The 14758-nt window shown below is 45.5% G+C and overlaps 1 protein-coding gene across 1 annotated transcript in view; it reads right to left on the bottom strand.

Moving 5' to 3' along the window:
• gsg1l (gsg1-like) overlaps positions 1 to 14758 on the bottom strand; it is a 275343-nt gene that overhangs the window by 70966 nt on the left and 189619 nt on the right. The window lies entirely within an intron of this gene.

Genomic DNA, 14758 nt, shown 5'->3' with positions numbered 1-14758 from the left:
AGGATGTTTATACATAGACAAAGCTGCTTTAATACTCGTTTTCATTGTACCACATTTAGGGGGAATTCCATCTTGAGAACGCCAGTTTTAGCGCCAAAAAATGAGCACTATATCACTGAAAGCATGCTTCCCACACAGAATTCACCCATTACCATTTTGAATGTCACAGAATTGAATGGGAACAGCCCGGAGGGCTCCATTTCTCGCGATATTTAAATGAATCAGCTGCCCTCAGGTAAACCACTGATTAGTTTATTTGGACGACTAGCCTGCTGCTTTTGAGCTTTCTGGGGAGTTTGGGGTTGAAATTGCCCAAAAATGAAAGTATTTTGGTGAATCAATATAGAGCTTTTGGCCAGGTGCTAACTTGTGATTGGTTTCAATGCGCTTGGTCCGTGCAGTGCCATTGTGACTGGGAGAGCAGAAGGAAGAGGAGCAGGCTAGTGTCCAGGGAGCTGCAGCTGCAGAGAGAAGAGACAGAAGGAGGCCAGCTTTACCCCACACCCAGTGTACAAGACTTGTTACTGGCACTTCAGCGAGGAGCAGTGTGGGAGGAGGCTCCGCTTTATCAGGGAGGCTGTCACAGAGCTCTGGTCACTTGCTGCAGCACCAAGTTCCTCTCAGGAACCTGAGCACAAATGGAGAGATAAGGTCCAATCTGCCATGCCTCCACTCGAGCTCTGATGCAACAGACCTGAGGCACCCTGAAGTAGCGCCTCCACTGTCTCTAGCATCATCATTGTCTGCTGCTTGCTGCACAAGTTGCCATCCAGAGGGGCCAAACCATCGAGCCAACTGCAGAGGAAGAATAGGAGGCGGAGGAGTTTGTGTGACAGGAAACCACTAAGGGTGATGAGGAAGAGCAAGGCCCACTTATCCTGCCAGCTACAAGAGCTCGTTGACAGAAGCTCATCCAGGAGTGCTTCAGCTAAAATCTACAGCAACAGCCCCGACAGCAACAGTCCCTTCCAACATCAGTCCCTTTCCTTCTGTCAACCCAAACACAAGCATAGGGCTTTCAGACAAAATACAAGACATAGTCATCAAGCACTCACCAAACAACCTCTGCACAACAAGAGTTTTGATAAAGAATGGGGTCAAAATTGCCTTGTTTAGCAATGCCTGTTAATGCCTCCAGGGAGTGCCAACACGGCGTCAAACAGTTTTCACGCAAAATTGCGCAGGAGTTAGCAGAGGCGCTGCCACGGTAGCACTGTGCCCCGCCAGTAGTGCTCTGGCCCACCACGCAACTGGCGATGACATCATCGCCGTGCACAGCAACCCCTTACCTTGGACGAACAACGCGGTTGTCCTGAGCCCATTTTGGGCACAAGCTGAATATCTCCTTCATGGAGATTTTGTAACCTACAATTACTGCTTTGAGCCCCTGCACCAGAATAGTCCTATTTATCATTCTCTTGTCTTACTTTAGTGATTTCTTTCTGCAACTTTTGAAAAGAAAATTGTGGTGACCATTATTGCTGCCAGTCTTGTTGCTAATATGTTCTTCTCATGTCAATAACATGACAACAGATAAGTGGAAGGGATAGAATATTACACTGCAATAAAAATGTCAACTCTTAAAATCTTTCTGGACTGAGTATCTGCAAACTCTGCAAACCTGTTGTTTAAGAGCAGACTGTTTTTTTGTACAGAAACAAATGTCATACTAAATGTTCTTCACTCATTGAGAGGAAGATCGAACTGCGACTTAGAATCAATGGTCAAGAATAATTTTGGTTCATGAACAGAATCAAAAGTTACATTTTATAAAAGTTTAAACAAAAAATGATTTCCGTTTTACGCAAGCAATAAATTTGCATTGATATCTAAAGAACAATAAGTAACTAAGGAATTTGTATATTCTGTGAAGTTAGAGTTTAAATATAACTTGCTTTCCATCTCATTATGCCAAACACTGGTTAGGCCGCAGCTGGAGTACAATGTGCAGTTCTGGTCACCACATTACAGGAAAGATGTGATTGCACTGGAAAGTGTGCAGAGGAGATTTACAAGAGTGTTGCCTGGACTGGAGAATTTTGGCTATGAGGAAAGATTGGAGATGCTGGGTCTGTTTTCTTTGGAACAGAGGAGGGTGAGGGGAGACCTGATTGAGGTGGATACAATTATGAAGGGCCTAGATAGAGTGGATATGAAGGACCTGTTTTCCTTGGCAGAGGGGTCAACAATCAGGGGGCATCGGTTTAAAGTAATTGGGGGGAGGTATAGAGGAGATATGAGGGGAAATTTCTTCACCCAGAGGGTGGTGGGGGTCTGGAACTCACTGCCTGAAAGGGTGGTAGAGGCAGAGAGCCTCAGCACATTTAAAAAAATACTTGGATGTGCACTTAAAGTGCCGTAACCTACAGGGCCATGGACCAAGAGCTGGAAAGTGGGAATAGGCTGGATAGCTCTGGTCGGTTGGCGCGGACATGATGGGCCGAACTGGCCTCCTTCCGTGCTGTAAATTTCTATGATTCTATTCCCTGGGCTCGGACATCCAGCACCTCAATCACAGCAAAATTCACAAAATAATCACAATATAACTTGGAGCAGAGAAGGTTAAGTGGAGATGTAATAGAGGTGCTCAAAATTCTGAGAGGTTTTGATTGAGCAAACAAAGAAACTGGGAGAGTGACAAATTGGATCCAAAATTGGCTCAGTGGCAGGAAGCAAAGGGTAATTGTTGACGGGTATTTTTGCGACTGGAAATCTGTTTCCGGTGAAGTTCCACAGGGCTCAGTGCTAGGTCCCTTGCTGTTAGTAATATATATTAACGATTTAGAATTAAATGTAGGAGGCATGATGAAAAAGTTTGCAGATAATACAAAAATTAGCTGTGTGGTTGACAGTGAGGAGGAAAGCTTCAGACTGCAGGAATATATCGATGAACTGGTCAGTTGGGCAGAAAAGTGGAAAATGGAATTCAATCCGGAAAAATGTGAGGTAATGCATTTGGGGAGGGGCAACAAGGAAAGGGAATATACAATAAATGGGAGGATACTGAGAGGTGTGAAGGAACAGAGACACCTTACGTGTATGTCCACAGATCCATAGCAGGACAGATCGATAATTTACTTAAAAAGGCATACAGAATGCTTTCCTTTATTAGCCGAGGCATAGAATATAAGAGCAGGGAAGTTATGCTTGAACTGTATACAACACAAGTTAGGCCACAGCTAGAGTACTGCGTGCAGTTCTGGTCACCACATTATAGGAAGCATATGATTGCACTAGAGAGGGTACAGAGGAGATTTACAAGGGTGTTGTCAGGACTGGAAAATTATAGCTATGAGGAAAAATTCGATACACTGGGGCTACTGCAAAATCTTTGATAAATATGTGAAGAGAAAAAGATTAGTGAAGACAAACCTAGGTCCCTTGCAGTCGGGTTCAGGTGAATTTATAATGGGAAACAAAGAAATGGCAGACCGATTGAACAAATACTTCGGTTCTGTCTTCACGAAGAAAGACACAAATAACCTTCTGATTGTACTAGGGGACAGTAGGTCTAGTGAGAAGGAGGCTATCCTTATTAGGCAGAAAATTGTGTTTGGGAAATTGATGGGATTGAAGGCAGATAACTCCCCGGGGCCTGATAGTCTGCATCCCAGAGTACTTAAGGAAGTGGCCCTAGAAATATTGGATGCATTGGTGATCATTTTCCAACAGTCTATCGACTCTGGATCAGTTCCTATGGGTTGGAGGGTAGCTAATGTAACACCACTTTTAAAAATAATGACGGAGAGAGAAAACGGGTAATTATAGACCGGTTAGCCTGACATCAGTAGTGGGGAAAATGTTGAAATCAATCGTTAAGATGAAATAGCAGCGCATTTGGAAAGCAGTTACAGGATCAGACCAAGTCAACATGGATTTATGAAAGGGAAATCATGCTTGACGAATCTTCTGGAATTTTTTGAGGATGTAACTAGCAGAGTGGACAAGGGAGAACCAGTGGATGTGGTGTATTTGGACTTTCAAAAGGCTTTTGACAAGGTCCCACACAAGAGATTGGTGTGCAAAATCAAAGCGCATGGTATTGGGGGTAATGTACTGATGTGGATAGAGAACTGGTTGGCAGACAGGAAGCAGAGAGTTGGGATAAACGGGTCCTTTTCAGAATGGCAGGCAGTGACTAGTGGAGTGCCGCAGGGCTCAGTGCCGGGACCCCAGCTCTTTACAACATACATTAACGATTCAGATGAAGGAATTGAGTGTAATATCTCCAAGTTTGCGGATGACACTAAACTGGATGGCGGTGTGAGCTGTGTGGAGGACGCTAAGAGGTTGCAGGGTGAATTGGACAGGTTAGGTGAGTGGGCAAATGCATGGCAGATGCAGTATAATGTGAATAAATGTGAGGTTATCCATTTTGGTGGCAAAAACACAAAGACAGAATATTATCTTGATGGTGGCAGATTAGAAAAAGGGGAGGTGCAACGAGACCTGGGTGTCATGGTTCATCAGTCACTGAAAGTGGGCATGCAGGTACAGCAGGCGGTGAAGAAGGCAAATGGTACGTCGGCCTTCATAGCTAGGGGATTTGAGTATAGGAGCAGGGAGGTCTTACTGCAGTTGTACAGAGCCTTAGTGAGGTCTCACCTGGAATATTGTGTCCAGTTTTGGTCTCCTAATCTGAGGAAGGACGTTCTTGCTATTGAGGGAATGCAGCGAAGGTTCACCAGACTGATTCCAGGGATGGCTTGACTCATATGAGGAGAGACTGGATCGGCTGGGCCTTTATTCACTGGAGTTTAGAAGGATGAGAGGGGATCTCATAGAAACGTATAAGATTCTGACGGGACTGGACAGGTTAGATGCGGGAAGAATGTTCCCGATGTTGGGGAAGTCCAGAACCAGGGGACATAGTCTTAGGATAAGAGGTAGGCCATTTAGGACTGAGATGAGGAGAAACTTCTTCACTCAGAGAGTTGTTAATAAGAACACAAGAACATAAGAATTAGGAACAGGAGTAGGCCATCTAGCCCCTCGAGCCTGCTCCGCCATTGAAAAAGATGATGGCTGATCTGGCCGTGGACTCAGCTCCACTTACCTGCCTGCTCCCCATAACCCTTAATTCCCTTATTGGTCAAAAATCTATCTATCTGTGATTTGAATACATTCAATGAGCTAGCCTCAACTGCTTCCTTGGGCAGAGAATTCCACAGATTTCACAGAATTTCACAACCCTCTGGGAGAAGAAATTCCTTCTCAACACGGTTTTAAATTGGCTCCCCCGTATTTTGAGGCTGTGCCCCCTAGTTCCAGTCTCCCCGACCAGTGGAAACAACCTCTCTGCCTCTATCTTGTCTATCCCTTTCATTATTTTAAATGTTTCTATAAGATCACCCTTCATCCTTCTGAACTCCAACGAGTAAAGACCCAGTCTACTCAATCTATCATCATAAGGTAACCCCCTCATCTCCGGAATCAGCCGAGTGAATCATCTCTGTACCCCCTCCAAGGCTAGTATATCCTTCCTTAAGTAAGGTGACCAAAACTGCACGCAGTACTTCAAGTGCGGTCTCACCAATACCCTGTACAGTTGCAGCAGGACCTCCCTGCTTTTGTACTCCATCCCTCTCGCAATGAAGGCCAACATTCCATTCGCCTTCCTGATTACCTGCTGCACCTGCAAACTAACTTTTTGGGATTCATGCACAAGAACACCTTGTGCGGAGGGGAGCAGGTAGGTCCGAGGGCCTCCTCGTAGGACTGCTCCTGGGCACGGCCAAGGGTGCCATCAGCCGGTCCAGGCAGCGGGCGGTCGAGGGGGTCGTTCAACCTGACTGCCTGCCTCTCTTCCGCTCTTACATCCGGTCCAGGGTGTCCTTGGAGATGGAGCACGCGGTTTCCACCGGTACGCTCGCGGCCTTCCGCGAGAGGTGGGCACCGGAGGGACTGGAGTGCATCATCACGCCCGGCAACCAAATTTTAATTTGATTTTACGTTTTAAAGTTTAATTTGTTTTAATTGCCGGTGCTTTTAGTGTCCCCTTCCCTTTTATAGGGGGCACTGGAAAAATGTGATTTTAGCGCCCCAAAAAAAAAAACCCCAAAAAATGAAAAACACAAAAAAAAAACAAAAAAAAAGGAAAAAAGGGCCTTGTAAATGTCTGGTGTGTCACCCAGGTCGGGTGGCACGGTTTAATGTTTTATGTTTTTGCAGGTGAACTCCAAAAAGAGTTTCATGCACAAGAAGATCATGCGTAACTGACCTGACAGGGGAGTAACCATGACCCCAAAGTGGTTCTCCCTGGATCAGGAAGGTGGTTCTCCTATGCTTTTTGGAAATAGGAGGTGGGTGGGTGGGGTGGATTGACCCATCCACCTCCACGGAGGTGTGTGGGGTTGCTGACCCATCCACCTCCATGGCACGAACCTGGTATTGCAGTACTTCCAGGAACGGTGCAGTGGCTCTCGGCCTTTTGGCTAAGAGCATTGGCGCAGAGTGATCCTTGATGTGTGCAAGGTGACCTCTGGCGTTTGTGATTTGACAAAGAATTGGAAAGATTGGCTACGAATAAAAAAAAAAATCCAAAAAGAGTTTCATGCACAAGGACCCCCAGGTCCTTCTGCACCGCAGCATGTTGTAATTTTTCCCCATTCAAATAATATTCCCTTTTACTGTTTTTTTTTTTCCAAGGTGGATGACCTCACATTTTCCGACATTGTATTCCATCTGCCAAACCTTAGCCCATTCGCTTAACCTATCTAAATCTCTTTGCAGCCTCTCTCTGTCCTCTACATAACCCGCTTTCCCACTAATCTTTGTGCCATCTGCAAATTTTGTTACACGACACTCTGTCCCCTCTTCCAGGTCATCTATGTATATTGTAAACAGTTGTGGTCCCAGCACCGATCCCTGTGGCACACCACTTACCACCGATTTCCAACCCGAAAAGGATCCATTTATCCCGACTATCTGCTTTCTGTTAGCCAGCCAATTCTTGATCCATGCTAATACATTTCCTCTGACTCCATGTACCTTTATCTTCTGCAGTAACCTTTTGTGTGGCACCTTATTAAATGCCTTTTGGAAATCTAAATACACCACATAATTCGGTACACCTCTATCCACCATGCTCGTTATATCTTCAAAAATTCCAGTAAATTAGTTAAACATGATTTCCCCTTCATGAATCCATGTTGCGTCTGCTTGATTGCACTATTCCTATCTAGATGTCCCGTTATTTCTTCCTTCATGATAGCTTCAAGCATTTTCCCCACTACAGATGTTAAACTAACCGGCCTATAGTTACCTGCCTTTTGTCTGCCCCCTTTTTTAAACAGAGGCGTTACATTAGCTGCTTTCCAATCTGCTGGTACCTCCCCAGAGTCCAGAGAATTTTGGTAGATTATAACGAATGCATCTGCTATAACTTCCGCCATCTGTTTTAATACCCTGGGATGCATTTCATCATGACCAGGGGACTTGTCTACCTTGAGTCCCTTTAGCCTGTCCAGCACTACCTCCCTAGTGATAGTGATTGCTCAAGGTCCTCCCTTCCCACATTCCCGTGACCAGCAATTTTTGGCATGGTTTTTGTGTCTTCCACTGTGAAGACCGAAGCAAAATAATTGTTTAAGGTCTCAGCCATTTCCACATTTCCCATTATTAAATCCCCCTTCTCATCTTCTGAGGGACCAACATTTACTTTAGTCACTCTCTTCCGTTTTATATATCGATAAAAGCTTTTACTATCTGTTTTTATGTTTTGCGCAAGTTTACTTTCGTAATTTATCTTCCTTTCTTTATTGCTTTCTTAGTCATTCTTTGCTGTCGATTAAAATGTTCCCAATCTTCTAGTTTCCCACTAACCTTGGCCACCTTATACGCATTGGTTTTTAATTTGATACTCTCCTTTATTTCCTTGGTTATCCATGGCTGGTTATCCCTTCTCTTACCACCCTTCTTTTTCACTGGAATATATTTTTGTTGAGCACTATGAAAGAGCTCCTTATGGAATTCCCTGCCGCAGAGAGTTGTTGATGCCAGTCCATTGGATATATTCAAGAGGGAGTTAGATATGGCCCTTACGGCTAAGGGGATCAAGGGGTATGGAGAGAAAGCAGGAAAGGGGTACTGAGGGAATGATCAGCCATGATCTTATTGAATGGCGGTGCAGGCTCGTAGGGCCACATGGCCTACTCCTGCACCTATTTTCTATGTTTCTATGTTACTATGGGGAGATTTAATTGAGGTGCATAAAAGTATGAGGGGTCTAGATAGAGTGGATAGGAAGGATGTATTTTCCTTTTCCATTCGCACAGTTGTGGACCCAGCCGTGATGCAGTATCTGATGGCCGATATCTCAGCTTCCATTGCAGCACAAGCAGAAGCCACCCAATGTCTGAGTGCTGCAGTGGAAGCTCAGACTGCTGTCAGGCAAGGTCACCTCGCTGCCATCATGGCTTTGGATTAAAGAGTCCAAAGGGGCTTGCCGAATGTCACAGCACTCCAGCAATCTGTCCTCCAACTGCTTTGGTGCCACCCCGGGGGAATGGCGGTGGCTCCATGGGGCACAAACCTACTGTCCGCTCTCAGGATGACAGCAATCATCCTGCCACTATTGCCATTCCGCTAGTGTCCTTGCTGTTGCCGGTTAGCTGGGACAGCCCAGACTGCAATCCGCAGCCGGGCCTTCTGGTCTCAGAGCTGCCCGAAGTCGTCCTGCAGTGTCCCCCACTGAAAGTCAGTAGCCTTCCGCCAGCCACTGGAGTAGCACTGTGTAGGAGCACTAGGACAGGCATTGGCACATGGAAGACAGGCTCTAAGAGAATGCACAAGGGTGATTAGTTTACATTTGCATGCACTTTGGCATGATTTGATTTATAAATTTGGTGTGGAATGTTTATTTTGTGGTGGCTTTTATTTTTGCACTGTGGCCAAGTGGACTCTGCGATGATCAGTGATGGAGGGAAGGTAAGAACGATGGGACTGTTGGTGAATGGGGAATTGGGGTTGCGGTTATTGATATTGCAATCGGATCAGTTCTTCATGGACAGGCCAGTCCGAAAGGGGCTGTCTAGGTTGCCTCCTCCCTTTCTCTTCCTCCTCCTCCTCATGCTATTGCTCCTCAGCTGCTTATTGTGTAGCTGATGGCAAGTGTTGTGCCCTCCCGATGGCGAGGTGATGCAGCATGCACAAATCTCAACACCCGCTCTGCCGCGTACTACAGGGCTCCTCCAGAGCGGTGCAGGCAGCGGGAGCGTTGTTTCAGCATGCCAATGGTCTGCTCTATCACATGTCGTGTGGCAGCATGGCTTTCATTGTATGCATGGTGCCCAGATGTGCGTGGGTTGCACACCAGAGTCATGAGCCATGTCGTGAACAGTTGCCCTTGTCACCCAGTTGCCACCCTTTGGTTTTCCAGGGTGACTGAAATGCAACGTGCACAGCAAACTGACGCAGAATGAAGGCATCATGACTGCTGCCAAGATACTGGGCATTGATTGGCATAATGCACTGTCTATGGTCATACACCAGCTGGACGTTGAGGGAGTGGAATCCCTTTCGGTTTCGGTATATGGTGGAGTTGCCAGGCAGCGCCCGCAAAGCGACGTGTATACAGTCAATGGCACCCTACATCACGGAGAAGCTGCAATCATAGTGAAGCCACATGCTTGCCCTGCCTGCTTCACTCTGGCACGAGAGAATTGTACAGCTGACGGCAAGTGCTCCCTTTCAATAGAGAGCCTTAGTGACCTCTCTTATAAAACAGTGAACAGCAAACTGCGAAATGTTGCAAATGGCTCTAGCTCCAGCCTGGAAGGAGCCAGACACATAAAGGTTCAACGCATGGTCATCTTCACAGTCACTGGCAATGCAGTCCTTGCCCTGCTCTAAGGTTGCAGTTGTGACTGCAGCAGGTGACAGATTTCAGTGAGGATGTCCTTACACCCTGGGCGGATATGGCCTCCTGCTGAGAGCCCTTCTCCCCATCCTCCTCCTCCCTCTTTGAGCAGCTTGTCCTGCTCTATGTGGTTTCTGTTTATTCTCCAAGCCATGCTGTATTTCATGGGGAATTTCAACTAGTGCACCCATGACTGGGAGCAACTGGTTTGTGCAGAAGCTTTGAAGTCAGCGAAAATTCCTACTACACCACTCCCTATAGACTTTTGCAACTTGAAACTCAAGGGCAATTAGGGACGGGCAATAAATGCTGGCCTTGCCAGCAATACTCACTTCCTGTGAATGACTAAACAAATACACTTGTGGAATCATAGCAACAGCCAGAAAATAAACAACTACGAACTAACCTGTAAGTAGTTGATGATCTCTGTTTGGGGAGGGGGGGTTCCTGAATACATGTTGAGCTGTGTGAGGTTACACAGCTCAAATTGCTGGAGAAATACCATCAACGATGTCTCCGCAAGATCCTGCAAATCCCCTGGGAGGATAGACGCACCAACATTAGTGTTCTCGATCAGGCCAACATCCCCAGCATCGAAGTACTGACCACACTCAATCAGCTCTGTTGGGCGGGCCACATTGTCCGCATGCCCAACACAAGACTCCCAAAGCAAGCGCTCTACTCGCAACTCCTACACAGCAAGCGATCCCCAGGTGGGCAGAGGAAACATTTCAAGGACACCCTCAAAGCCTCCTTGATGAAGTGCAACATCCCCACCGATACCCTGGCCAAAGACCGCCCTAAGTGGAGGAAGTGCATCCGGGGAGGGCGCTGAGTACCTCGAGTCTCGTTGCCGAGAGCATGCAGAAAACAATCGCAGGCAGCGGAAGGAGCATGCGGCAAACCCGACTCCCCACCCTCCCTTTCCTTCACCCACTGTCTATCCCACCTGTGACAGAGACTGTAATTCCCGTGTTGGACTATTTAGTCACCTGAGAACTCAATTTTAGAGTGGAAGCAAGTCCTCCTCAATTTCGAGGGACTGCCTATGATGATGATGTGTGAGGTTACAACAATTGGAGTGTTGAGCACTGCTGGCATCCAATCACTATTGCAGGATCTACCTTCTCTGCATACTTCCAGCGGTTCAATATGCACCGCTAACGTCTTCACCAATTCAAAGTCTGACACATTTCCCAAAAGTGCGTGCATTTTGGAACTGTAGGGGCACTCGTAGCACCACAAAAATAGCCACTAACGATCACAATTTCACGCCCATTATTTTTGAATGAACTTAGATGTTACTACATATTTATTATGAATCATTATGCAATACTAACTAATATTAAGTTTCTATAAAAATTGAACTACATTGGGAATGGTTAATTATCAATGTCAATTAAAATATATGTGCCACCTGCCATTGCAAAGGCTCCAATGATTTGGATATAATGGACTGCAGAAAAGTAATATGCAAAAAGATTTTGAAGATGCTTAAAACAATAAGAAATCTAGTCATAAACAAGTGGATTATAAAAGCCCAAAGTAGTTAGGTGAAACTACTCGGTCATCGACAAGAGAACAGAAGCTGGTGGAATGTCAGAAGTTGACAATCTCCAGACAATGAAGACTGTGGGAATTTGTGGACAGCAAGACTGTCGTGGATGATCACATCTGTGGGACATGTCTCTGCCTTGAGATACTACGGCTCAGAGTCATTGAGCTATTAGGAGCAGGAGTAGGCTATTCGGCCCCTCGAGCCTGCTCTGCCAATCAATAAGATCAACTCCACTTTCCTGCACTGTCCCCACATCCCATGATCTTCATAATATTCAAAAATCTATTGATCTCTGTCTTGAATTTACTCAATACTGAGCCTCCACAGCCCTCTGGGATAGAAAATTTCAAAGATACACCACCCTCTGAATGAAGAAGTTTCTCCTCATCTCAGTCCTAAATGGCGACCCCTATTTCTGAGACTGTAACCCCTGGTTCTAGATTCCCCAGCCAAAGAAAACATCCTCCCTGCATCTACCCTGTCAAGCCCTGTAAGAATTTTGTATGTTTCAATGAGATCACCTCTCATTCTTCTAAACTCTAGAGAATATAGGTCTAGTTTGCTCAATCTCTCCTCATAGAACAATCCCCTCATGCCAGGAATCAATCTGATGAACCTTCATTGCACTCCCTCTGCGAGTTATTGATACTCTGACATATGCCGGGGGGGTGGGGGGGGGCGCGGAAGGATTTCTGGATACTTTACTCTAGAGTACATACACACCTCATAGTAAAACAGGTGCAAGAAGGGGAGTGCATGATTATCAGTCAGCAGCGCAGGGAGAACCTAGGGGAGACAGAGAAGGAGGTACCACGGACACTGGTCCTATCCAACAGGTACGACGTACTTGCTACCTGTGGGGATAAGGATGAAGACTGCAGGGAGGATGGCTAGAATGCGAACCATGGCACTGTGGGGAAGAGACAGTCCAAGGAGAGGAGAAAATAGAAATAGAATAGAAATAGAAAGATGTAGTCATGGAGGATTCCATAATTAGGGGGATAGATAGCATTCTCTGCAGTCACGTCCAAGAGTCCAAGAGGATGTGTTGCCTACCTGGTGCCAGGGTAAAAGATATCTCGGAGCAACTGGAAAGGAAGTTGGAAAGGGAGGGTGAAGATCCAGTTGTCATGGTTCATGTTGGGATCAATGACATTGGGAAAGCAGGGTCCTGCTAAAGGATCATCAGCAGCTAGGAACTAAATTAAAAAGCAGAACCCCATGGGTGATAATCTCGGGATTACTACCCGAGCTATGTGCTAATTGGCAAAGAGATAAGACAGATCTGGCATATGAATGTGTGGCTGAAAGTGTTGTGGAAAGGAAGGGTTCTATTTCGTGGGACACATGCATCAGTACTGGGACAGGAAGGAGCTGTACCGATGGGACGGGCTGCACCTGAACCGAAGTGGGACCAAGGGCCGAGCGTAAAGGATAAATAGGGCTGTAGGTAAGACTGAGGGAGGGATCTGGTAGAAATAACAGTAGCCTGAAGATAAGCAAATTAGGAGATGTGAGTAAAGGCCATGTTTGGAAATGGTTAATCAGATGGTACTGCTATTGATTTCTCTTTATAGTAACTGTCTCCAGTAACTTTTCAATTGTAGCTGATCTCATTAGTATTTTGATTATCCCTTTGCTATAAACAGATCCTGTAACTAACTTATAAAATGTTCGTGAGGTTTTAGAGATGCGAGTGGGTGTGTAGATAACATGGTATCTTGTAGCTTATTCGTCTTTAACTTCACAGGATTGCAGGAGAGGTATGACATTTTCATGATGGTTAGAAAAGGGTTGTATCGATTAGACTAACAGCTGCATGCGAAGGCAACTTTGGTAAACATTATCTGCCAAAGGGATACAGTGTAGTGTGGTTGAAAAGTAACACCCTCACAAATGGTTTGAAGGCCTTTGATACCATGAATTTATGTAATTGCCTTCAGTCTAAAGATGTGAATGACAGATCAATCAGGATATGTAAAACTGAAGTCACTGATAGACAATAAAGGAAGTTTAGGCAATGCTGAAACATAACAGGATTAAAGAAAGGGTATAAAAGAATTCGATTAGGCCTAATCACCCTTGAAAATCTTTGATTTCGAAACTGTTAATGTGTGTGAATTCAATAGTGAACTGGCATGGTGTTGCCATAAGTGCTGCTAAGTGTATGTTTAATTATTGTCAATAGTTATCATATACTTAATAAATCTATGAATATCTACCTATAATGCCGTGAACCCTGGGAGGACAGGTGCACCAACATCAGCGTTCTTGTCCAGGCTAACATCCCCAGCATTGAAGCACTGACCACACTCGATCAGCTCCGCTGGGCAGGCCACATAGTTCACATGCCAGACACGAGACTCCCAAAGCAAGTGCTCTATTCAGAGCTCCTTCACGGCAAATGAGCCAAAGGTGGACAGCGGAAACGTTACAAGGACACCCTCAAAGCCACCCTGATAAAATGTGACATCCCTACTGACACCTGGGAGTCCCTGGCCAAAGACCGCCCTAAGTGGAGAAAATGTATCTGGGAGGGCGCTGAGCACTTCGAGTCTTAACGCCGAGTGCATGCAGAAATCAAGTGCAAGCAGCGGAAAGAGCGTGCGGCAAACCAGTCCCACCCAACCCTTCCCTCAATGACTATCTGACCCACCTGTGACAGAGTCTGTGGCTCTCGTATTGGACTGTTCAGGAGTGGAAGTAAGTCTTCCTCGATTCCAAGGGACTGCCTATGATGATGATGATGATGAACCATATTATTTTGAGCAGTAACTTATAAGTAAGAACACTCATCCTCTAATAGTCAGAGCACTGGGGTTCATTTCTAGAGGCATAAAATTCAAAAGCAGAGAGTGTATGCTAAACTTATATAGAACCTTGTTTAGACTATATCTGCAGTATTGTGCACAGTTCTGGTGTCCATATTGTAAAAAGGAGCACTGGAGAAAGTGCAAAAAAGATTTACAAAGATGATACCAGGACTGAGCGGGTACAACTATCAGGATGGACTGAACAGACTGAGGCTCTTTTCTCTAGCGGAGAGAAGGCTGAGAGGACAGAGATCTTTAAAATGATGAAGGGGTTTGATAGGATAGATGTAGAGAAGATGTTTCGATTTGTGGGGAGTCCAAAATTATGGGCCACCAATGTAAGATAGTCACTAATAAATCCAATAAGGAATTCAGGAGAAACTTATCACTCACAGTGTGGTGTGAAAGTGGAACTCGCTACCACGTGGAGTGGTTGAACCAAATAGCATAGATGCATTTAAGGGGAAGCTAGATAAGTACTTGAGGGAGAAAGGAATAGAAGGTTATGTTAATTGGGTGATATGAATA

The sequence above is a fragment of the Pristiophorus japonicus genome, chromosome 15 (genome assembly GCF_044704955.1).
Source record: "Pristiophorus japonicus isolate sPriJap1 chromosome 15, sPriJap1.hap1, whole genome shotgun sequence".
Lineage (NCBI taxonomy): Eukaryota > Metazoa > Chordata > Chondrichthyes > Pristiophoridae > Pristiophorus > Pristiophorus japonicus.
The sequence above is the reverse complement of the archived record's forward strand: the minus strand, read 5'-3'. Positions and strand labels throughout refer to the sequence as shown.